The sequence below is a fragment of the Littorina saxatilis genome, linkage group LG3 (genome assembly GCF_037325665.1).
Source record: "Littorina saxatilis isolate snail1 linkage group LG3, US_GU_Lsax_2.0, whole genome shotgun sequence".
Taxonomy (NCBI): Eukaryota; Metazoa; Mollusca; class Gastropoda; order Littorinimorpha; family Littorinidae; genus Littorina; species Littorina saxatilis.
The window spans coordinates 31359265-31384264 of NC_090247.1; the positions used below are offsets into that span (position 1 = coordinate 31359265).

A 25000-nucleotide genomic window follows, 5' to 3' on the forward strand; every position below is an offset into this window, starting at 1 on the left:
TTGTCTTGAATTTAGTATACATATAGATTCACTTTATTTAAACAGACGTGTGTGCTTGCTTCATCAGATCTACAACAAGAAATCAAAAACAGCAACGTAAGCTCTGGAATCTGCATTTTTCACTGTTAAAACATCAAACAGCACAAACAAATAAATAAACAATATCTCTCTCGAGCTAAGCAGTAATAGAAATCATAGTTGTTTTGTTTGAATAACAGACGTCTCATGTTCAGCTCAGTAAGACGCTTCGCATTTCATTATGATTTTCATTTCCTTTCTTTGCATCTACTTTATTACATTTTTCAATAGTTCTAGTTCTTGGAATATTACAGGCAAACAAAATCAACAACAAAAATCAGCATATACACGATTCATAAAAAAAACCGGTTAACTTACCATGCACATAGTTTGTAACCCGAGGAGTGCCCAAGGTTTCTAAGAAATGAGATACGTGTAACCTGTGCTAACTGATTTTATCGATCCCCGTTCATCAAGCATTCATTTTTACTTCTCTATGACTCATTTAGAGAAAAAGTGACACCCACAGTGACGTCTGAGTAATTCAGGCGTATATTACTATTAGTAGATCAAAATGCTGCGCATGCTCGACCACGTGATATAAGCTGGTAATCCCCAGTGTGGGGGTGCTTTATGCGCACAATCTTGTGGGAACATGTTTCAGCTGAAGAAAACAAGAACAAATGTTATTGTATGAAGGTAAGAATTATTCTTTATCTGGTGAATCTGTGTTTAAAAAAAAATCCTATGTCTTCATGTCAGGAAGAAGGATTTACTTTGTGAACGAGGAAAGCCAGGCGGAGTGTGGCCTGATCCTTTTTACTTCACTATTTAAAAAGGTGGACGTAAGACGAAAGACAGAATAAAAACAAATAACAAAGAAAGAAAGAAGAAAGAACATGAAGAAAAAGGAAACTGATTGAAAAGGTTGTGATATCACGTATTAGAGGCGCACTCTCCTTGTTGAATTGTCAGTAATATTGAGTGTGAATCTTTTTTTTTTTCAAATACGTAAGCAGAAGAAAGAGGAAACAAACAAGCCACCTTTAAAAAAAAAAGCTTCGGAAAATTAAAATGAACATTTTATTTAATCGTGTTTTAATCATAAACATATAAATAGCACCTCGTTCATCGAAAGGAAATTACGTGTCTGCATCTTGGTGACAAAGTAAAGACAGCCCATGCAGTTACCTCGGGAATGTATGTCATTTTCAGTTTTGCTGAGTAACATATATACGCCATACATGTAAGTCTGTAAATAGTGTTCGGACTTGCGGACTCTGAGGACCAGGCGTGCAACATTGTTCTGCAATTTCTGTAACCTGTTTAGGAGGTACTGGGGGCAGCCATACAGCAGTGCGTTACAATAGTCCAGTCTGGAAAGAATGAATGCAGAGACTAGAGTCAGAACTGCTTCTTCAGAAAGGTAATGGCGTATCGATGGTGTTGACACTATATTTGCCCAATTGAGCCTAACTACCTGATGGCTAATCTACTGTGATACCTGTGATAACTGATGATGATTACTGTGATTGGTTTTATGTGTTTGGTTGGTCTCTTCTTTTGGTAGTGCAATAGCGTTAATTATGGATTGTTGTTATCATCATTTGCATGGGGACTTGTCTGTTAGTCCAAACAGTGATATGGTTATTGTGATATTCTTGGCTGCACTTTAACATGGAATGTATGTATGTATGTATGTATGTATGTATGTATGTATGTATGTATGTATGTATGTATGTATGTATGTATGTATGTATGTATGTATGTATATATGTAGGTATGTATGTAGGTATGTATGTCGGTATGTATGCATGTGTGTTGGTGTGTCGGTGTGTCAAGTGTGCAAGTAAAAAGGGTATTGTAGTTGTACATATATTACTTTAGATATTTTTTTTGTTATCATGGGTTTTATGAATTTTCTTCTCTTATTTTTTTATAATTATTAATTAATGACCTATATGTGCTGATGACCAATTTAATTTCCTTTGTTGGATCAATAAAAATGTTATGAGGTTATGAGGTTTTATGAGGTTCGAGCCAATACGGCGGAGCTCAAAGTTGACGGCACGAGTGATGTTTTGTACCTGTGCGTGCATAGTTAGGTGGGAATCTAGTGTGACACCCAAGTTCTTCACTGAAACCGAGAAGGGGACAACTGCAAGCAAGCCTAAATAATCTGCTAAATGTCTGCTATTGCAACCAGGAAGTAAGCCTACATAATCGGCTACATGTCTGCTATTGCAACCCAAAAGTAAGCCTACATAATCCTATCTTACGAGGAATAGAAACTAAACGGATGTCCACAGCGAAATGACACTGACATTTTCACCTCTGTGCGGGTACATTTAGCTCCCGGTCCGTAAACAGTTGAAGAAGCAGTTGAAGCACGTGGATTTTAAAGAAAAACAAAACGAAACAATAGAAAAAACGAAAAATAATTCAGACGTGAAAAGTCTTCTGCTATTCAGGTAAGCAGCAACTTTAAATATCTCTCTAACATGTGTTAGGTCAAGCACAATTGTTTATTTGTTGTAATCGAAGACAGCTAGGACGTTTGACTACCTTGTATCCTTTGGTCGATGAACAAGCTTGATCAAAGGACGCGTTTAACCGCGATTATTCCATCTTATTTCTTCTTGACAATAAGGTCCATTAGTTAACGGATGGAAGAAAGAAAGAAAGAAGAAGACAGACAGACAGACAGACAGACAGACAAACAAACAGACAGAACGGGAAAATGAAAGGAGATAAATACAAACACCCAGGGAGGCGGACACTCCACCTTAAACGTATTGGTAAGACAGATTTAGAGTAGACATATTTTTTTAAAAGGCCGACGTAAAACGAAGAGGAAAGGAACAGCTAGCCACCTGTTCACAAGGAACATCTGAAGAGACTTGGGTGGAAATAAAAATGAGCACGTCATTCAAGTTATTACGTTTTCTAGGTATAACAAGGAAACAAAATCTAATTGACCTGTAAATTCCTGACAGTTTCAGTTTCGGTTGGGTGGCATTATGCCATACGGGGAAGTAGCTATAGGCAATATATATATGAGAACCATAATGTCTATAACGGGACAAAGTGTGCAACACAATGTCAGAAGATGATACAAAAGATTACGTTTGTGTATCATCGATTCGCCGCAATTCCTGTGATGACTCACTGTCTAAACAAATATAATATGGTACGGTCTCCATTGAGGAATGTCAAGCGTGGGCGCATGTGTGTACATTTCCATTATAGCAACAAGGAAAAACAAAATGTGAATAAAGGAGACCGTGCCTTTGCTTGTGCGTTTAGCTCATTGTCAGAGAAAGTCGAGGAAACATGTTTGAGCAGATATAGTTTAGAAGAATGGTTTTGTTATGGGGAAAAAAGAATGTATGCCCGTGTCTGGTCGTGTTTTGTGCAGCACCACTGTTGATCTCTGGATTTTTTATATATTTTGTTTTTATTAAAGTCTTTATCTCTAGTTTGTTTCCGTTCTGTTTTATCGTCCGGTGTTTTTTTAGTCCCATACAAACTGTCGAGAGTAGACTAATGAACATCTGCTCAACTTTGCATATTTGTGCAGGTGCACGCTTGTCTACAGAGATTCCAAGATCAACTACATACAGAAGGGAAAGTATCAATTCCTACTCGTAAAACTGGACATGAAGTTGCCTTATGTGGTTGATCCTTCTGAGATGTACCCTTGTTGAAACTGTCAAGTGATTGCCGCCAGTGATTAATGGCATATCTACATAATCTGATCAATATTCGCATGAAATCCATAAATAGATAGACAGCAAACGGTTGCAAGTTCAAGTAAAAGCTTCAGTATCTGTTGCTTCAGAAAGGAGCACCATGGATCTGAGACTGAACTGCAGGTTGTATGCTGTAATGCTGACAATCCTGTTACTTCTGGTTTTGCGTTTGATGATAACTATCGGCATGGACGTAATGTTTCTTGTTTTAATAATACGTTTGGTTGGACTGTTGTCTTACCTAGTGATCACCACAGAGGAAAGTTCAAGAATGATAGATTCTGAGGTGACTCAACGCCGTTATCAAGATACAGGCCATGATCGGACAGATGCATTTGTTCAGTCTGTGCGTGGAAGTGGCGGTGTGTCTCCACGAGAGAAGGGGACCAAACCACAACAGCAGCATGATGAATCAGATACACAGAATCTCATACTCCATAACCGCCTTCTAGTGCCATCCAGCGATCTACTACACCTACTTCGGGTTTCTCCTCCCAGGGGCAACGTGCTCACTCTACTTCCAGCCACCCCTGTATATTTTAATGCGAACGAAGCGATGAGATATGAACGCCTGAGGTTTGTTTCATTTGCTGTTATTCAGTTACCAGGAGGAATGAGTGCCACTGTACTCGCCAACGAGGGGTACTACTTCGACTCGGACTCCACACGGATGTGTCCACGTTGTTTTTCTTGCGGGCAACAGTATGGGCAGGCTCATGTGGAAGACTGCGACAGAGAAAATGATAATCAGCCTTTCCATCGCTCTCCTCCGTATCCTTCTGATCCTGTTGTTTCTCTGCCACATTCACAATCTCCGCAGCAATGGCAGCTGAACATGCACGTAATTCCTCGCCCCTTGACATCTAATACTGACAAGCCGGTGTGGCTGACCACGTCACATATGATTATGGGTGATGATGGAATTGCTGCAGCTGGAAGTGCCATAGCGTCCAACCAAGGCCCTGTTGTTCCAGGTAGGCCCTTAATCTTGTTCGTTATGTTGTTATGTTCAAGTATTTTCTCTTCTTTTGTTGTCGACGTGTATATCGTCAGCCACTCTACCTTACACTCAAGGAATAAGATATACGGTCTTATATTGCGTCAAATAAGGTTCTAGGCTAATTTCCACTCGGACAACAATTTATTTACTGCCCCCCGACAACTGACAGGGACACCGATGCTGACGAGTAGACCACTCTCCTGTTTACATCACTATGAGTATTTTTTTTTATTTTTTTATTTTTTTTTATCAATTAATCAATCAATTATTTAATCAATGTGTAGAGACAGCAAGGAATTAACGCCGTACCTTGTTAATCTTTTTTTTTTTCTTTTTTTCTTTTATATACACATAAACACAACATAACATACAGCATACACAGAGTTTATCAACAAAGCGCATACACACGCACATACCAAGACAAGACACAGACATAGACAGTAGGATGGGTTGTTGAAAAGACAGGGGACATGGAAGGGGGGGGGGGTGGGGGGGGGGTGGGGGGGGGGGAAACTGAGGTTGGGGGAGGGGAGGGGGGAGGGGTAACTGAGGTTGGGGGAGGGGAGGGGAGGGGGGTTAGGTGGGGACGGTGGTCACACTTTAGTCAGAAATTTTCATAAAAAATAACAGGCGTTGAGTGGGAAAAATTCTATGTAGTATTCTATATTGGAACCACCTCAGGTATGTGTCTTGTGTAGTTCGCCTTATTGTCAGAAATACCTTTCTAACATTTACATAAAAATTCAATAAATTAGACCATTTTTCCATGCACTGTAGATTGCCATCATTTTTCACAAGATGGGTATATATATGTTTTACTCCACCTTTAGCTATTTGTTTCCATACAACATCATCACCAATATGAAAAACATTGTTTAAAACTACATCCAACTTTAATCTTTTATGAACATTCTTAACTGAGCGCATAACGCCCTCGAAAAAAACAAAATTCAGTTGTAAATTTGGATGTTTCAATTTAAAATCGTTATATCACAAAAACCCATCGGCTCTCATCAAGTGACCGACCGTAATAATGCCGTTTCCATCCAATTCCTGTTAAAAATAACCTTTTTATCTATGCAAATAATTATGTACATTATAATACAGACGCTCTTGAAGCAAAATCACTCAAGGAGATGGGGACACATTTGCATGCAAAATGCTTATAATATTTGAAAACATCTCTCCAGAAAGGATTCTGAACTCTTTGCATCAATATGTTTCCAAACTCACCTCCTCTCTTGTGAATGTTATTTACTGGGTGGCCGAGTGGTAACGCACTTGCGCTCGGAAGCGAGAGGTTGCGAGTTCGACCCTGGGTCAGGGCGTTAGCAATTTTCTTCCCCCTTTCCTAACCTAGGTGGTGGATTCAAGTGCTAGTCTTTCGGATGAGACGAAAAACCGAGGTCCCTTCGTGTACATCACATTGACAAAAGGGTTTTTCCTGGCAAAACTGTATAGGCATAGATAAAAAATGTCCACCAAAATACCCGTGTGACTTGGAATAATAGGCCGCGAAAAGTAGGATATGCGCCGAAATGGCTGCGATCTGCTGGCCGATGTGAATACGTGATGTATTGTGTAAAAAAAAAATCCATCTCACACGGCATAAATAAATCTCTGCGCCTTGAATATGTGCGCGATATAAATTGCATTAAAAAAAATTTAAAAAAATAAAAAAAAAACTCCCTGCGCTTAGAACTGTACCCACGGAATACGCGCGATATAAGCCTCATATTGATTGATTGATTGACAAGTGGACACAGAGCTTGTAGAAGTTTAGTTACTTTTCCTTCACTACAAAGGACTCGCTGTAACCATGATATCTTCAGAGCTGACAAAAAGCATTTCAAATCCACCATTTTAAGTCCCCCCTCTTCAAACGACTGATATGCTGTTGTTCTCTTTATTCTATCTTTCTTACCATCCCATAGAAATGAAAAAAATAACCTATTCAAATAAAACAAAAACTTATCATCAGGGTCTGGTAAACTCATAAACAGATGAGTTAACTTAGACAGCGCCAAACTCTTAATGACTGTTATTTTTCCAAAGGGGGTTAAATTTCTTCTGGACCAGGACCTGAACAAATTTTCAATTTCTACCAATTTATGTTCATAATTAAGGTTTGTTTGTTTGTTTGTTTGCTTAACGCCCAGCCGACCACGAAGGGCCATATCAGGGCGGTGCTGCTTTGACATATAACGTGCGCCACACACAAGACAGAAGTCGCAGCACAGGCTTCGTGTCTCACCCAGTCACATTATTCTGACACCGGACCAACCAGTCCTAGCACTAACCCCATAATGCCAGACGCCAGGCGGAGCAGCCACTAGATTGCCAATTTTAAAGTCTTAGGTATGACCCGGTCGGGGTTCGAACCCACGACCTCCCGATCACTGGGCGGACGCCTTACCACTAGGCCAACCGTGCCGGTCATAATTAAGGGGTATAATGTCATCTAACTTGACTGAAAAAACAATGCCAAGAATTTTAAATGTTACAGGGTTCCAACTGAGCATAAGTTCCGGCATAAATTTAATATTACAATTTTTATGTGAGCCTATCCAGACTGCCGTGGTTTTCTCATAATTGATTTTCAGACCGGATATAGAGGCAAATTGCTTCAAAACGTTCATATATGCACAAAAAGATTGTTTTGAACCATCCAGAAACAGAGCGGTATCATCTGCAAACTGGGATATTAATATTTCATCATCTGCTACCTTTATACCTTTTATCTCTGTACTCTAGCGGATCATAATGGACAGAAATTCGGCACATATTAGATATAAATAAGGTGACAATGGATCTCCTTGTCTGGTACCTCTTTGTACATCAAACCAACTGGAATATTTACCATTCACAGAAACACATGATCTAATATTATCATAAAAAGTGAAAATCCATCTTTTAATGTCATCACCGAAGTTGAATTTGCACAAACATTTATCAATGAAGGACCAAGAAACGCTGTCGTCTTGACTAGTTTTGAACAAATCAATCCTGGGTATTGGTGGTAGAAAATTGATAGACCCGTACCTTTCGGTGACTCTGTGAAATAGGTCCTGAATATAGTTAGGCACTTCGCCATGATATACTGTATACATCATCACAGTCTTATTAAACTGTAACTGTTTAACTAGCGGCAGGTAGTTTAGATTCTTTAACTTCAAATCAGCTGATAATTGTGGACCATTCAACATGAGTTTAACTGCCCGACGATGTGGAGAGTTTAACTTTTTCATGTGAACATCAGAGACGCCATCACAAAGAGTTGATGCGTAATCAATATGGGATAAGATGTGGGCATGATAAAATAGTTGTAGTGTTGCGATATCGACATATTGCTTTGAACTTTAATAGCAAAAACAAATTCTTGGATACTTTTTGACAAATATAATGTACATGAGATTGCCATTTTAATTCTTGATCGACTATCACACCCAAAACACGATGTTCCGTTACCTGCTGAACAGGTTATGATACCAGAGACAGATTTAACTTAAGAGGTCGTGACTGGTGTTTTTGTCTTGTAATAATCATGCTTTTTGTCTTTCCTGGGTGCACTATCATAGCATTCTGGTTACACCAACTGTTGACTTCATTCAGACTAGACTGTAAGGAAACTTCAAGAGAGAGAGAGAGAGAGAGAGAGAGAGAGAGAGAGAGAGAGAGAGAGAGAGAGAGAGAGAGAGAGAGAGAGAGAGAGAGAGAGAGAGAGAGAGAGAGAGAGAATTCGTGAGTGCGTACGCAAACATGCTAATGTGCATGTTTTCCGGGGGGGGGGGGGGGGAGGATTTTCCGGGGGGCAGTTGTCCGCAGGGCAATTTAAAATAAAAAAAATAAATCCCTGCGCTTAGAACTGTACCCACGGAATACCCGCGATATAAGCCTCAATTTGATTGATTGATTGATAAAGAAAGAAGTACAAGAAGCGCCTCCTCTTATAATTAACACAACAAATGGGACCAAGATAAGATGTTTAGGTAGGATTACATGTGTACAGGAAGGGGTATGCCAGCAAAGTGCCAGTTAGAGAAGAAACAGCGAATTCTTGAAAGTAAAACATTACTCTCTTTCTGTTATGTCTTATTATTTGTTTTGTCTTTTAATGTGCACCACACTGAAATTTCTCTGTATGAGATAATAAAGTATTCGTATTCGTATTCGTATTGTTTCAGCTGATAGCGCTGGGCCTGAGCCGGAATCCCTTGGTGCATCCGGAGAACCATCTGACACTGGTTCACCAAAAAGTGGACCCGAACCAACTGCCCGAGGTCGATGTCGCCTGTGTAGAAATGAGCTGGCCGTTATCCTGTTCCTACCCTGTCGTCATATCACATCGTGCGGCACGTGCTCGCAGAGGATGACTACATGTGATGTCTGTCATCAGCGCATCGAAAGCAAGCCTTGTAACACCAATCCGTTGTAACAAAATGTTTACATAATCAAAACTGGCGTTGCATCCACTCAGTAACTTGACACCTGTGTCATTCCTGTGTGTGTTTACTTCTGTACTGTTATGCTAGAAAACATAGAATGCCCTTCAGAAGCCGCTTTGTGGACATTTTCCTACTTCAAATATGATAAGGGATGTTCTGGCTGGTTGCTGGTCTGGTAGCTCAAATAATCGAGCAGTGGCTGTGACGGACAAGGATCAACTCTAAGTGATAACCAAAAGACTGTATCCGGGATGTCCCTCAACTGTGTCACCATTTTGTGCCTAAAAACCCTCGGTTATATTGCAACAAGTAGAAATGGCTGGGTATCGCAACTCTTGTTTCTGCCAGCTTTCCAATGTTAGAGGAAGCGACCTGAATTTAACAGCGACGGGATAACATGCAAACGAAAATATGAGGTGAAAATAGAAAAGACATGCCTGCATTTGTCAAACAAACAAACACGCAACAGTAACAACACAACAAGAACAACAGAAGAAACACACAAACAAAAGGTCGAAGGTAGTGACCGACAACACGCCGTTCAGCGATGTCCAGGGTGTTGTCGCACATCAGGTCACGTGAATCTATTTAAGGACCTGGATGACCTTTTTAATGATCTTTTGATGACCTGCCGTCGGAATGTTTCTTTGTATACATGTACATAATGTATTTCGTTTTAATAATCAACTGCGTTGTGTAGAACGACCTTTAGCTGATGGATTAATAACTGTCGAATGTGCTACTTACAGTAATGCAGTATGGTGAAGGCAGTGTACCAGGGCCGGACCCAGGGGGGGGTTCCAGGGGTTCCGGACCCCCCCCCCCCCCCCTGGAAAAAGCATGTACCTTGCTTTGAGTGTTTTTGTTTTTTTTTAAATTTTAATAAATTTTGTGTGTGTCTCTAACAAATTTTATTCAATGTGAAATCCGATGAGAAAAAGGTACCCCCCCCCCCCCCCACAATGCTGCTCTTAACCCTCAAAACAAGGCCCAGAATGCACCAGATTGCACAGATTTTAACCGTTTTTCAAAAAATTTCCGGGGGAGCATGCCCCCGGACCCCCCTAGTTCGCGCGCCTGCTTTGCAGGCGCGCGCTTGTGGCTTCGCCACTTCGCTGATTTGCCCCCCAAAAAAGGAGGAACTCCCCCCTTACAACTCATTTGGTCCGGCCCTGACTGTACAGCAACACACGGCTCAGCAATGTTCACGGTGTTATTGACTTTTTCTTAGACATTTCATTGTCATCACAAGTAAATTAAATACTACTAGATAATAGACTTCTGTTGTCATATATATACCAATGTATGTATACATAAGCATGCTTATTTTTACCAGACACATCGTATCCCCTTGTGGCTTGCAATGTTTCATGCTGTACATGTAACAATTGGAATCAATAGCACATTGCTCAGCGATGTCCACGGTGTTATTGGCATTTAGGTCCACGTCTTCATCCCTGTTGGTGACCTTTTACCGATTGTGAGTACATATATATATGTACAATAAGAAAGGTCTCGACTGACTGAACATTTGGGACTAAAAAAAGCTTCCTTGTTGTCTTACTTTACCTTTGTACTTTTATATGATTCGCTATTTCGTTTTTTTAATCAAACACGTTGTGATGAAAGACATTCACTCTATAGCTTACAATGCAATTGGTTCAATAAAGCAGATAAGATTTTCTTTAATGTTGCTTATTTTTATCAAGAAATACACTCTAATCAAACCGTAACATTTTTAAACATTGTCGCCAATATATCATGCCGTCGTTAAGTGTTTAAATGCATGTTTCCAGTTGCATCTCATTTGTTCTGGACTTTCACAGAGTTTTAGAGGCTTCTAGATTAACTTTGACGATTCTGAAACCATTAATTTTTCTAAATTTATATTTTGAGTCCAGCTGCTTTATCCTAAAGACGTTTTTACTATTTCAAAGAAATAAACAATTGCTTACAAAATACTTTCCTTTGTGTTTGTTATTTGTTTAGTGTGCGTGTGTGTGTGTGTGTGTGTGTGTGTTTGTGTGTGTGTGTTTGTGTGTGTGTGGTGTGTGTGTGTGTGTGTGTGGTGTGTGTGTGTGTGTGTGTGTGTGTGTGTGTGTGTGTGTGTGTGTGTGTGTGTGTGTGTGAGAAAGAAACTTTTGACTCATGGTGAAGCACAAATGATCAAATATGTCATTTACATTTTAAGCAGTCAGGTACCCTAAAGACAAAACAGCATTATGTTTACTTTTTACGATTAATTATAACAACAATAACATCTAGAACAACAACAAACAAGTTGCGTAAGGCGAAATTACTACATTTAGTCAAGTTGTGGAACTCACAGAATGAAACTGAACGCACTGCATTTTTTCACAATGACCGTAGTCCGCCGCTTGTGCAAAACGGAGTGAAACTGACGAGCCTGTTCAGCGCAGTAGTGGTTTCGTTGTGCTGCATAGCACGCTTTTCTGTACGTCTCTTCGTTTTAGCTTTCTGAACGTGTTTTTAATCCAAACATATCATATCTATATGTTTTTGGAATCAGGAACCGACAAGGAATAAGATGAAATTGTTTTTAAATCGATTTCGGAAATTTAATTTTCATCATAATTTTTATATATTTAATTTTCAGAGCTTGTTTTTAATCCAAATATAACATATGTATATGTTTTTGGAATCAGAAAATGACGAAGAATAACATGAAATTGTTTTTGGATCGTTTAATAAAAAAATAATTTTAATTACAAGTTTCCAATTTTTAATGACCAAACTCACTCATTAGTTTTTAGGCCACCAAGCTGAAATGCAATACCAAACCCCGGCCGTTGTCGAAGATTGCTTGGCCAAAATTTCAATCAATTTAATTGAAAAATGAGGGTGTGACAGTGCCGCCTCAACTTTTACAAAAAGCCGGATATGACGTCATTAAAAGTATTTATCAAAAAAAATTAAAAAACGTCCGGGGATATCATTCCCAGAAACTCTCATATCAAATTTCATAAAGATCGGTCCAGTAGTTTGGTCTGAATCGCTCTACACACACACACGCACAGACAGACAGACACACACACACACACACCGTCGAACACACACACACACACACACCGTCGAACACACACACACACACACACACACACACACACACACACACACACACACACACACACACACACACATACACCACGACCCTCGTCTCGATTCCCCCCCTCTATGTTAAAACATTTAGTCAAAACTTGACTAAATGTAAAAAGACAACAACGAGACACCACATTTATCCAAACATATTATTATTAGATTGGTTTTCTCGACCGTCAAAAGGAAATCATGTGACGCTCTTGATAAATCCAAGCTTTTATGTCAGATACAAAAATATTCAGTACAGAACTCTGTGAACGGTGATTGATATCGAACAGGACTTGACAGAAACCGCCCACCTAAAAAAAAACCGAGAAGAGCTTGCACGTGCTTTTAAAATACTATTCTGTTTAACGTACGCCCTCTCTCAAGAAGAAATTGAAAATCCCCCTGCTTTCTTCAGGTCCTTTCTACAATGCTACCTTCGTGTCATGCCACACTCTTTTCTGATCAGTACATGTATTGAGAAATAATGTGTTAATAACGGAACAGTTATTTCCCGACTTGGATTACAAGTTGGATGCATCCGAACGGATCACGATGCATTGTTTTTATAAAGGACTGAAATCAATGTATACACTGATGATCGCGGATCGCTCGATTACCCAACCCCCCGGCACCTTTTCTCAATGGACCGCTTGTGTTTACGTGAACAAACATTCGGACTTCTGACCGCCCCCCCTCTCTGTCTCTCTCTCTGTCTCTCTCTCTCTGTCTCTCTGTCTCTGCCTCTCTCTGTCTCTGTCTCTGTCTCTGTCTCTGTCTCTCTCTCTCTCTCTCTCTCTCTCTCTGCTACCAGCTTGTATTTATAATTACCTGCATTGTATGCATTTGATTTTATGAATAACCACACACGCCTCTTCATGCCTCATCTTCATCATCATCATCATTATCATCATCATCATCGTCATCATCGTCATCATCGTCATCTTTATTATCACGTGCTGAAGTTTTCCGACCTCCTTTTGTTGGTTAACTTTTTAAATTTTTAATTTTTAATTTGTTAATTATATAATTGTGTGTCTATGCATCCCAAGAACAGATTGTAAGAAAAGGCGTAGCCTTAAATCTTAATCCTGGCTAAATAAAGTTCAATTCAATTCTCTCTCTCTCTCTCTCTGTCTCTCTCTCTCTCTCTCTCTCTCTCTCTCTCTCTCTCTCTCTCTCTCTCTCTCTCTCTCTCTCTCTCTCTCTCTCTCTCTCTCTCTCTCTCTCTCTCGTAAGGAAGATGAGTTTCATTTTGTGCTTTGTTGCCCCGCACTTCGTGATTTGCGATGCCAGTTTATTCCTGCTAAGTTTTATAGAAACCCAAGTTTACACAATTTTTCTATGCTTATGGCATCTGTGAATGAAGGTATTGTTCGAAAGTTGTCAGTTTATGTGTACAAAGCATTTCGGCTACGTAGTGTTGTTATGTCTTAGTTCATGTAAGCTTACGATATATTTTATTTGAAATGTAATGTTTTAGTTCGTGTATGATTTATTTCATTTGATTTGTGTGCAAATGTCATTATGTCATTGTATATATGTTTACCCCCCTCATAAGGGGCTATGGCCTAAATGAGTAAACAATCCAATCCAATCCAATCTCTCTCTCTCTCTCTCTATCTCTCTCTCTCTCTCTCTTTTTTTTCTTTTTTTTTCTTTTTTTTTCTCTTTGTCTGATTTAATAACCATGTTTTTATGTTTTTGTTTTGCTTCTTCTTCTGCTTTAATATTATGCACTGCTTAGTTAATTCCCTCTTGGGCGAGGGCTGGATGAAAAAAGATCTTTGCTGTATCTACTCCATTACCCTCGAAAAATAAAGTTGGTTCGTTCGTTCGTTCGTTCGTTCGTTCGTTCGTTCGTTCGTTCGTTCTCTCTCTCTCTCTCTCTCTCTCTCTCTCTCTCTCTCTCTGTCTCTCTCTCTCTCTCTTTCTCTCTCTCTCTCTCTCTCTCTCTCTCTCTCTCTCCCCCCCGCCCCCCCCCCCTCTCTCTCTCTTCTCAAAAGAAGCTTCGATCATTTGACTTGGGATGATAGCGCAGGTTCAGTTTGGAAATACGTATGCTGGCAACATTTTGAGAAGAAAACCTGTTATCCGCCGTCCCACTTGAGAGAGGGTGTGTGTGTGACGATCAACTTCTGAAAGCGGTGTTTCAGTTTTTCTGTTGTGCGCTGTACCTATGTTTAGATCGCTCCCCCGTCAGCATTTTGAGATACATGTTCTGACGAAATACTATTTTTAGCCAGAGAGAATTGTAACTACGCAATAGAATACACACATAAAAGACAAACCATACCAGCGATTTCATCTTTTGTTTAGTCTCAGAAAAGATATCAAGGTGGGAGAATCTTCACTCAACTGCACAAGAGGGTCGGGAAAAAAGTCGTAGTGGAGAAAGGAGATTGTGTAAACGATGCATTGGTTCTAAAGGATAAGAAACCACAATATTCTCACGTTCCGCGATCCGGGAAAGAGAGATTTTAGCTGTTGAACTTCTCTGCCACAAAACATGTGGTCGTTGTCCGAAGCATTGCTGGATTTCTCGGTCCTTATTTTAATTGTTATTCTCATTCTGATCGCTGTTAGGTTTCTGTGCAGAAGATGGGATATATCAGAGAAGAGCGTATTATCAGACGTCGAACGAGGCAACAATGCCGAGGCTGTACCAGGCAGCCTCGCAAATCTACATTTGCTGTTAAAAGAATTGCGACGGGGTGTACTAGAGAGCGGGATCACGCTTGTAGTTCTCATTGACTTGTGGCCAATGTTCATACCTCAAACAGCTTTCATTGAAGATGAATCGCAACAATTTGAGAGTTCATATGAAAGAAGATGTTGTAAACAAAGTACTGATTCTCAAGGAGGAAACGTTCCCAGACATCAGCATTGTGGATCATGGGACGGCAAACAAGGAAAGCTCAAACCAAACCGGTACAGAGAAAAATCCCTCGATCCAAAATGTATCATTTCTCAGACGTTGATCATATACCCGGCAACGGCGATCTACCCAGGAGATAAATGGAACACAATGAGGTACGAACAAAATCGATTCGGATCTTTTGATGGCGTGGAAACATCAGACCTATCTTCTTCAACTGGGCCCACACGCTTGGCAGCGAGGGGTTTCTACTACGACTGGATAGTGCGTAAGCCGAGGTGTTTTTCATGTGGTGAAATATACCCTGGCCATCTTCCTGAATGTGACTGGCATTCTGACAACATTCCTTTTCCACAGCCCCCGTCCCCGCCTCCTTCACCAGTGATCAATAATCCTCAGGTTAGTGGATTTTGTTGTTGTTGTTGTTGTTGTTGTTGTTGTTGTTGTTGTTGTTGTTGTGCTTTGTTTTGTTTGGTAATTACTTGTTACATGAAAGGAAAAGTCCTTCTCGTGCAAACGACCATGCTCATCACCAGAGATCAGTCTATACATTAAATTAATACGAGTATCAACTGAAATACGTGGCCAAAAATCAACAGACCAGCTATTTTTTGTGCAGAGTTGGGATTTTTGGTTGAATTAATTTCGTGGAACCTATGTATGTCAATCTGCAAAATTCCACCAACAGAAAAAATGTATCACTCTGCGCACTATTCACCCACGCTTTTGATTTTTAGTATATGTCCAAGTAAAAAGATTTGTAGACAGACTTATAGTGTGGGTGTGAACTCGTGAAAAACAGTACATTTGATTGGAACTTGCACATTTTGTCAGCATCCATTCTTTTCTTTCGTTGCTGTTGTACTTATTATACAATTTCTCGACTGACACGTTAATGCTTGCTAACATTATCTAGATATTGTGTTGTGGTAGCTGTTAACACATCATCTATAAATTGTATTTGGAGTAGTTGACATCATCTAGAATTGTTGTTGTAATAGCTATTTGCATTTTATCTAGAAATTATGTTGTATTAGCTTTTGAAATTATCTAGAAGTTGTTGCTGTATGTAGTAGCAGAAATATGGTCTGTCAGTCGTGCTCAAGTACAAACATTGTTTCAAAGGGTTCAATATGTCTGATCGAATTGTCCTTTAATTAACATTACGGAACGGATTTGTAACTCGAGATCTCCAGATAAAGCTGATGAAGATTAAAAAAAAAAAAAAGGGGGGGGAGACCCAGTGAAATTCATTTGTTTTGACTTAGTGAAAAGCGCCTTGATTCCAGAATCAGCGACACCTCCATTGACAAACTAACTACACACTACTGACGATTTTATGCACATGATGGGCAAAGTGAACAACTTTAACTCTAACATACTCCTCTTAGGGGATTTGAATTATGATTTGAATAAACCGCAACATGTGTGGTCCTGTACTACATCACTGTTTGATCTTCAGCAATTAATCAAAAATTCAAGACGACTAACCAGTATATAAGGGCAACGCTAATTGATCATATTTACACAAACAATGTGTGTAATGTTTCAACAGTGTTTGTATCCAATGAAAGTATTAGTGACCATAGTCCTATTTTCTGCACTTGGTCTTTTAAATTACCAAAACATGCGCGAAAGGGCTATGCAACAATCAATTGCAGATCCTTGACAAATTTCCATGAGACGGACTTTTGTTTTGCGAGACATTGCTTCTGTGGTTCTTATTTGCAATCATATAGTACTGTTGTCCAAATAGTGCCTTTTTCTGCTTAGATGCATGTTTGCCTTTTATTGATAAGCACGCACCTTTGCGCAAAAAATAGGGTTTAACACCCCACACTTACCCCATGTTTGTCTTTTAAAGCTGTCAGAAACATTAATATTTTTAGCTTCCAAGGGTGATTTCAACGTAAAACGTAAATGTTTCCATCTTCTCTTTACTCAAACGTCTGCATCGTTGCTTATGCGTTCGATCCACTCATTATTTGTCGTAAAGCAGCCTACCCCACCCATTATGTAAATGAATAAGTAGATAAATAAATACACGAGTAAATTAATAAATAAATAAATAAAAGTGATTTGTTTAAAGTGCTTGCTTATTAATAGAGCAGTCATTTTGTCTTAATTTAGATTTTAAAAACGTTTCTATGCCAAATAGGTTGCTGTCGTGTGGATGGATACCAGCAGGAGGGCAGTCGTAGTTTGTATTTCTAATGGCTGTATCTACAAAACGAGAATATATTCAAATGAACATCCGTATTTTGGAACAGTGCATACTTTTGTATTTGAGACAAGATGGAAACCATGGAACCTACATCATGTTCAAATGTTACTCGAGGCTTTTTTTTTTAATCAAAATATGTAAAACTACTTGCACAAGTCACCAAGTAAACTGAGTATGTTTGCATGTCCCATCGTATGGTTCTAGTATTGTGCGTGTTCACGGGTGTAAAGGAAGATACGTTTCTTTCAGATTCTCAACATCGTGACACGTCTGCCCCTACTTCGGGATACCCTGGTGCCAGCAGGTGGGACGCATAATTCTCAAGATGTGTCCGGAGAGCTGTCACCGGCAAGAGGTTTGGCGGTCACACCCAGTTATCCTGTGTTTGGGAACACTCAGCGTCCGGCCCGCGACAGTATCCGTGAACCTTCTTCTCAAGGTAAGACAAATGAAGTATTGTCGTCGAAGACGGTTTAAATATTACTCATATTACACCCAGATTCACAGAATCATATCAAACGTATTCGGGACTTGGTTAATTATCATCAGCTTAAATATTGTGCGTTCGTTTTGGGCTGTAGTCATTCGTGACATTTGAGCTTCCCTCTTTCTGGGTATAATCACAAACAAACCTAGGATGATCATTGAGTTATTTGCAGCTAAATTGATATGCCATTGCAATGCTTCTGCAGGCCTTGACCAAGCTGGTGCGGACTCTACACAGCTCCTTGGCGCAACCGGCGAACACTCACCAAGGCCATCAACATTTTCGAATATCTCCGATAATCTTGTGCAGCCATGTCGGTTTTGTCGGGAATATCCGGTAGCGATAGTCTTCTTGCCTTGCGGCCACAGCGTTGCTTGTGGAACGTGTGGAGAAGATCTAGATGTTTGCGTTATATGCAACATGGTCATCCAACAAAGAGTTGCTACTCAATGAAGGGTAGTTTTTCTTTCAAGATAGTTGGCATTCAAGCTTTTGAAAGTGTTTTCAATCGTGTTTGTAGTGCACTGTTGTGATGGTGCTTGTTTTCTTTTGCTTTGCTTTCACTTGGCGTTGGTGTAATTATTTTTTGTTTATCTTATTTGTTGGTTATATTGCGAGACTGCATGGTGCATTTTTACTGATTTTCTACGGCTTGGAACTCTCTCTCTCTCTCTCTCTCCCTCTCTCGCTCTCTCTCTCTCTGTCTCTCTCTGTCTCGCTCCCTCTCTCGCGCGCTCTCTCTCTCTCTCTCTCTCTCTCTCTCTCTCTCTCTCTCTCTCTCTCTCTCTCTTTTTCCCTCTCTCTCAAATAGCCCTCAATTATCACGCATTGCGAAATATGCATTGAAAGAGCTAACATATTGAGACGTTATCAAAGCAGGTTTACTTTTTTTTCTTTATTTGGTGTTTAACGTCGTTATCAACCACGAAGGTTATATCGCGACGGGCAAAGGGGGGGGGAGAGGGGATAGAGCCACTTGTCAATTGTTTCTTGTTCACAAAAGCACTAATCAAAACTTTGCTCCAGGGGCTTGCAACGTAGTACAATATATTACCTTACTGGGAGAATGCAAGTTTCCAGTACAAAGGACTTAACATTTCTTACATACTGCTTGATTAAAATCTTTCCAAAAATTGACTATATTCTATGCAAGAAACACTTAACAAGGGTAAAAGGAGAAACAGAATCCGTTAGTCGCCTCTTACGACATGCTGGGGAGCATTGGGTAAATTCTTCCCCCTAACCCGCGGGGGAAAAGCAGGTTTAGGATAATCAAGAGGGAGTAGCTAGTGTAGTCGTGTTAGCTTGGTTTGCCCAAAACCTTTCGAACTTGGTATGGAACATGGCACGATTTGAAGGCTGACTCACACAAAAAGTCAAAATGCTGATGCTAGTATCAATCATCGTCGATTCAGAAGAAAAGCATGAGTTGTGAAGCTGCTGAGAGCGTTTACGTGAATTGTTTGATCCCTTTTTCCAAAGTGAAAAAAAACCACCATAAAGACCATCCCCTCCTCATCGTGGTATGGTGGTGAAACAGAACCAAGCTATGCCGTCGGAAGAAAATCACTGAAATTTCACTGTCCCTAAAACGTGGGGGTGTTTTTCATTGTGAGAAGTATACCGGTAGGGTTCTCCCATGGCGGACGGGTTGGTTGCTGGCTAACGGGGCTCTGGTAAAGACGGAGATGTGCTGGATAGTACCGGTGTGACGGCACAGAGGCCCAAGGACACAAGCGGTCATCTCAGCAACCTCCAAACGGGCAGACTGGACTCGACAACCATGGTAGGTAACCAGTCTAGGAGAAGGAAAACTCCGAAATAAAACCACGGGCAGACCAAGCTCAACAGCCCAGGAAGGCAATTGGTCTAAGGGAGGGACCCCTGATCAACGTCCATGGCCGAAGCCGGAGATGCGGGACCCCCTGGGTGCCAAAAAGCGCTGCATCACGCAAATCACAAAATGATGGAGACAAACCAATTGATCAAACGTTATAGCGTTTACGTGAATTGTTTGATCCCTTTTTCCAAAGTGAAAAAAAACCAACCAAACCGATTGTTTCATGATTTCGTCAATCGCTTAAAGTTTATGTGTCCGTTATGCAGTAGTGTACAGGAACTCGTCACAAATCAGAACCTTCCTGAAATATACCCAACAACGTAACCACACATCTGTCCATTTTATGAAAGACTATTACCCACAATTTAACATCGGTTTAGCACGCTACTCCATGTTGTAATGTAATGCTGTATTGCCGTCCAGCGATGGTTCCAGGCTACAGCAAGGATATTTTTCTTTATTCTTTAATTTCGATAATTAAAGCTGCCAAACGCTGACGTTCTCTGTCGACTGAGAATGAAAACATTACAGACCTTTTACGAACGCTTGATTTAATGTAGCAAAATGAACTGAACAGCTTTTGAAGCAATTCTATTGCGGTTACAATTTTACAACTCGGTTTTCAAACATGCGTGCATGAACCGCAAGATGATTTGTTTAAACAGGGGTAGGTTCTTTTTCTAAAACAGTACCAAGAAAACAACCATGCCAAAAATGATCTAAAAATCGAACATCCAAAGATTTATAAAGATGACCGGCCCCCGTAGCGCAGTGGTTAGCGCAGTGGTTAGCGCATCGGGCTGCGGGCCGGGAGGTCGTGGGTTCGAATCCCATCAGGGTCATGTGGGTTTTTCGGTCTACGGTCGGCTCCTACCCAGAGTGGAAGTGCTATGGTTCCTATGGGAAGGCTGGGATCACACAGGCGAGTGTCATTCACTTAATTAACGAATGCGACTTTGAGGGTGCTCAGGTTCTGTATACCTGACCAACACCGCAGGTGCGGTAGTTCTCGGGCCTGGTTGACCGCGGCCAGGATATATTATGACAGTAAGCGTAGAGTGCTGCCCTGTCACGTAGTCTCAAACCAAAATTGGAAATCCAAAGCATCATCATTATATTCATCCTCATCTCATTAATCATCCAAAATATAAATTGTCCTTGCTCTTGTGGCCCTTCATGCCCGGAGCTCTCATGGTGACCTTGGTCTCAGTGTTCCTGTTCGATCCTTCCCTGAATAGTAGTTCTGCTGTCAGTCTTCAACGTGTGACGTTCTGGGGAGTCGACGGAGGGACGTGCATGGTGGCGGTCTGCTCTCTGGAAGGGACGCTCACTCAGTCTGGCTCCGCGACTTAAAAGTCAATGTCGTTTGTAGGGGGCATAGTAGGTAGTGGGCTGCGTCTGTTAGCTCGGGACAGATCCACTACTGAACACTGTCGAAGTGACTCAGCAGAAGTGCAGTGTCATCTTCCGAGGGTAGCCTACCGCAGCGACCCGACCCGACCCCTGGAGCGTCTGTAAAATCGACAAGTCTGGCAGCGGAACAAAATTCAGAGGTGGTTGGAGCAGTGAGTGCAGGGACGGGGCGGTGTGAGAGCACAACGGGACAAAGGAACAGGTGTAAGGAAAAAAAATATAAAGATGAAATCACTGTTTGTGAAACATTTGTTTGATAGAAAGGATCTACTAAAAGAAACAGGTTGGAAGAAAGTCAACGCCACGTATAATAAATAGAAATATCACCTTGTAAGTAGTTTCATGTGAAGGCAGTCAAGACGTAAGCCAATATTAGTATTTCTAATTATGGGATTTATTTGTTACTTCATGCTTTCGGCGTCGTAGCACATTGTTCTCAATGGAGTCCAGCTTTCTGTCTTAGCATGTTCATTGTAAGGGCATTTCCTGACAAGCAAACACATCTACGGTTTCTAATGAGCATGTTAATGATATGCACAAGAGAAAAAAATTAAAATGAAAGAAGGGAAATATTTTCTCTTTGGGCAATAAACGTATGATCATGTGTGGTTGACGCTTACTTGGCTTATGGGGAATATGCGATGTGTAGCTGAGCGCCTTTGTATACTGTTGTGTGTGGCATATGGTTTTGCTTAATGCGGTTCCTGAGCTATGTATTTGTAGAAAATACTAATTGCCGTTAATGTATTGGCGAAAAAATATGTTCTTTTATTATAGAAGAACCTTGATTGTAATCACCCTTTGTTTTTCCATATATTTTGTATGTAGTATATATATATAGATAGTCACTTGTAATTGTAGTACCACTTCCATTCGACCCTTTTTCATTAAATGATTATGTATGAGCTATTATCAAAGGATCGGGTGTACTTTACTTTGTAGGAGTACATCGTTTATGTTCCAGTATTTCAGTAGACAGCATAATTATAAGGCTTGCTTGCTCTGTTGGAACCAGTATGATTGTATACAGCAATATAATGTTTATGTTTTGTAGTGTGATTTTGTAAGTTGTATGCTTTTATATATTTCTAAATTAATCATCTCTTAACGGTTATTTTAATGTTTGTTCAATGAATAATTAAACACAGATATATTGAGGCACTGCTGTTCTGATTTACATTGGTTTGGTTGCGTTTTTATAACTGGTAGTGAACTGTTGTCTTTTTAATTTGGACTTCATGTGAATTGATTCTGGTAGCACGTTAAGTAAAAGTACATAAAAGTATTGTCTGTAAGTTTCTACCTTTACCACAAAATATACGAGGGATTTTGTCTAGGGCTGTTTTTAACTGGGTCTTTACTGTTGTTACAGACAATGCTGTGTAGGTTAGCCCCCTGGATGTACTCGAACAATAAAGATTACACGCTTTTCTTGGTGTAGTTTACAATTTCTGCTAGCCAGGTATTTTGTAATTTCAGTTATATTTTAGAGAAGAGCAACGAGTTGTAAGATTGATTTTGTACGTTGTGTTTGAGATCTTGAATTTTACAGTTTTACATTAATTTTACTTCGTGCTTTAGCTACGTCTGTATCCATGTTCACTGCTTTTAAATTAAAAGGGATTGGTGCATTTCTATCGCAGCTTTACCTCCAGTGTGTGTGTGTGTGTGTGTGTGTGTGTGTGTGTGTGTGTGTGTGTGTGTGTGTGTGTGTGTGTGTGTGTGTGTGTGTGTGTGTGTGTGTGTGTGTGTGTGTGTGTGTGTGTGTGTGTGTGTTGGTGTCTGTGTTTATTTAAGTTTAGCAACGTTAAACAAAAAACACCCAGAAATGTACCAAATCAAAGCAGAACATATTGTCAAAGTTGGACAAAAGAACAGAATGACACTTACCCTCAGCAAGCATCGTGACACCGTGACAGTATGCATTCCAAGTGAACAACACATCATTACGCCTGATATTCTCGTTGCCGTGTTCAAAGTGTTTCTTGTGGGTGTTCTGCCTTATTCTTTATTTGCCAACACAACAATGCCTGTCCGCATCGTTAGTCGCAAGAAGGGACAAGCCAAACGCAACCCAAACATTGAGGGTGCGATTTTTGTTATTGTTACCACCCTACATTTTTGAATGAGCACTTCGATTTTATGGAAGACTGTTTTGAATGACAATACAAGGAAAGACGAGTAACATAGTTCCAGAAAGCTCTTCCCAAACAAGACGTTTTAACAGTACGATTTGTAAACGTGAAAGAATCAATGTGTCGATGTTCTGAGTCTGATTACAAACGAACAAACCAGATTTAATCACACAGAAGCTTCAAATAGAACAAACATATACTGTAGTTGTTCTGAGTCTCATAGGGATGTCAGATGAAGCTGCAAGGCGACCTTAAGAATGTTGGTGTTAACAATCTCTGTTAGGGCTATGGCTGTAAATGTATACTTATTTTGTCGTCGTCGATGGGCATACTTAAGACATGTAATGTGTTACACGAGCACCACGATCAGTAAAAGACTATGTCACTTCAGTTCAGTTCTTAGCGTAAAACACGCAAAGACTATAATTATGCAATGCAGTGTAAAAATAACTGACACATATGTGTACAATCCATCGTTGAACAAGAACGTCTAGTCCACCACTCTTTGCTTCAGTTCTTAGGGTTGGCGATTCGAGGAGCATTTCTATATAATACAGAATGATGCCACAATACTCCTGTGTTCTTTTATAATGCTATCACATCCTGCTTCCCAAAGTTTCGGGATTGTTATTCTGAGAATAATGACATCAAACAACGCTTTTAGCCCGGGATTTCAGTAATATAAACCGGCAATATCAAAGTGTGATCTCTGCTAACATTATTAGCATCCGAGTGCACGATCCCTTAACCGGAAATCTTAGGTGTACGTTATATATAACTAAAATGGATTTGTGTGTGTGTTGGTTTTGGCTTTTCCCACCTAGAACACCATTTCAGTTAAATTTATTTTCTTTGTGCTGTATTAATGTTTTGCCTTAGAAAAAACATACTTTAAGGATACAGTGCTCTTATGTGTGTGTGACAAATTTGAATTCTGTTTTGCTGTGTCAGGAGTCTCGATTCCGTTCGTCCTGATACTTTGTTTAGTCCTAACGGGTACACATGTGTCAAAGCAGATAACAAAAGAGTCATCAGTAATTAGTCGATTAACTAATTGACATTTTAAAACTGTATAATATATAATCATACGTACCATATCACACCGCTCACACATGAGTGATTTATGCAGTAGAAAACAAAACCATCAGCAACAATAAAGTACGCAAAAATAGCAACCATAAAAACGATTAAGTAACCAAAAACATGAGGAGACTTACTGTTGCTCTCAGGTCTGTAAAGATCTCTCAATCCTAAATCCTTTTATGTTCTTAGAATCCTATACTTTGAGGCCAAACGCTGTTTTCCATTGCAGTCAGGCACATACACCCAAAAGTGTAAGTTGCCTCGGTCAAACTACTAGTCTAGTATCAATTCAGCTAGCAGATGGCAGACTTCAATGCAAAGTTAACTTCGTGACATAGACCGCGTTTGTCGCTAATGGAAAATGCAGTAGAACTCTTTCTGTATGGTGGCACTGTCTTAGAAAACAGACATTAAAGACGCACGTTACTTCTTTCGATCTGAGCCTGCCATGTTTGTTTTGGTTGTTCTGAGCAACGCCAGGCAGTCTCGATTGGAGCTCCGCACAACTGAGTTAAAAATACATCTTAACTGTATATCATCGTATTCATGTTCTTGCAAGTTTTATTTTTACATGTTGATGAACAAATTAAGTGTGTGTGTGTGTGTGCTTTTAAAAAATT

General features: G+C 40.1%; 1 protein-coding gene and 1 long non-coding RNA gene across 2 annotated transcripts in view; one reads left to right on the top strand and one right to left on the bottom strand.

The window, feature by feature from the left end:
- LOC138962137 (uncharacterized) overlaps positions 1–25000 on the bottom strand; it is a 54019-nt gene that overhangs the window by 12173 nt on the left and 16846 nt on the right. The window lies entirely within an intron of this gene.
- LOC138962140 (uncharacterized) lies at positions 625–11176 on the top strand. The gene is made up of 3 exons (XR_011454417.1): positions 625–717; positions 3599–4744; positions 8955–11176. It is a non-coding gene; the product is annotated as an uncharacterized lncRNA (long non-coding RNA).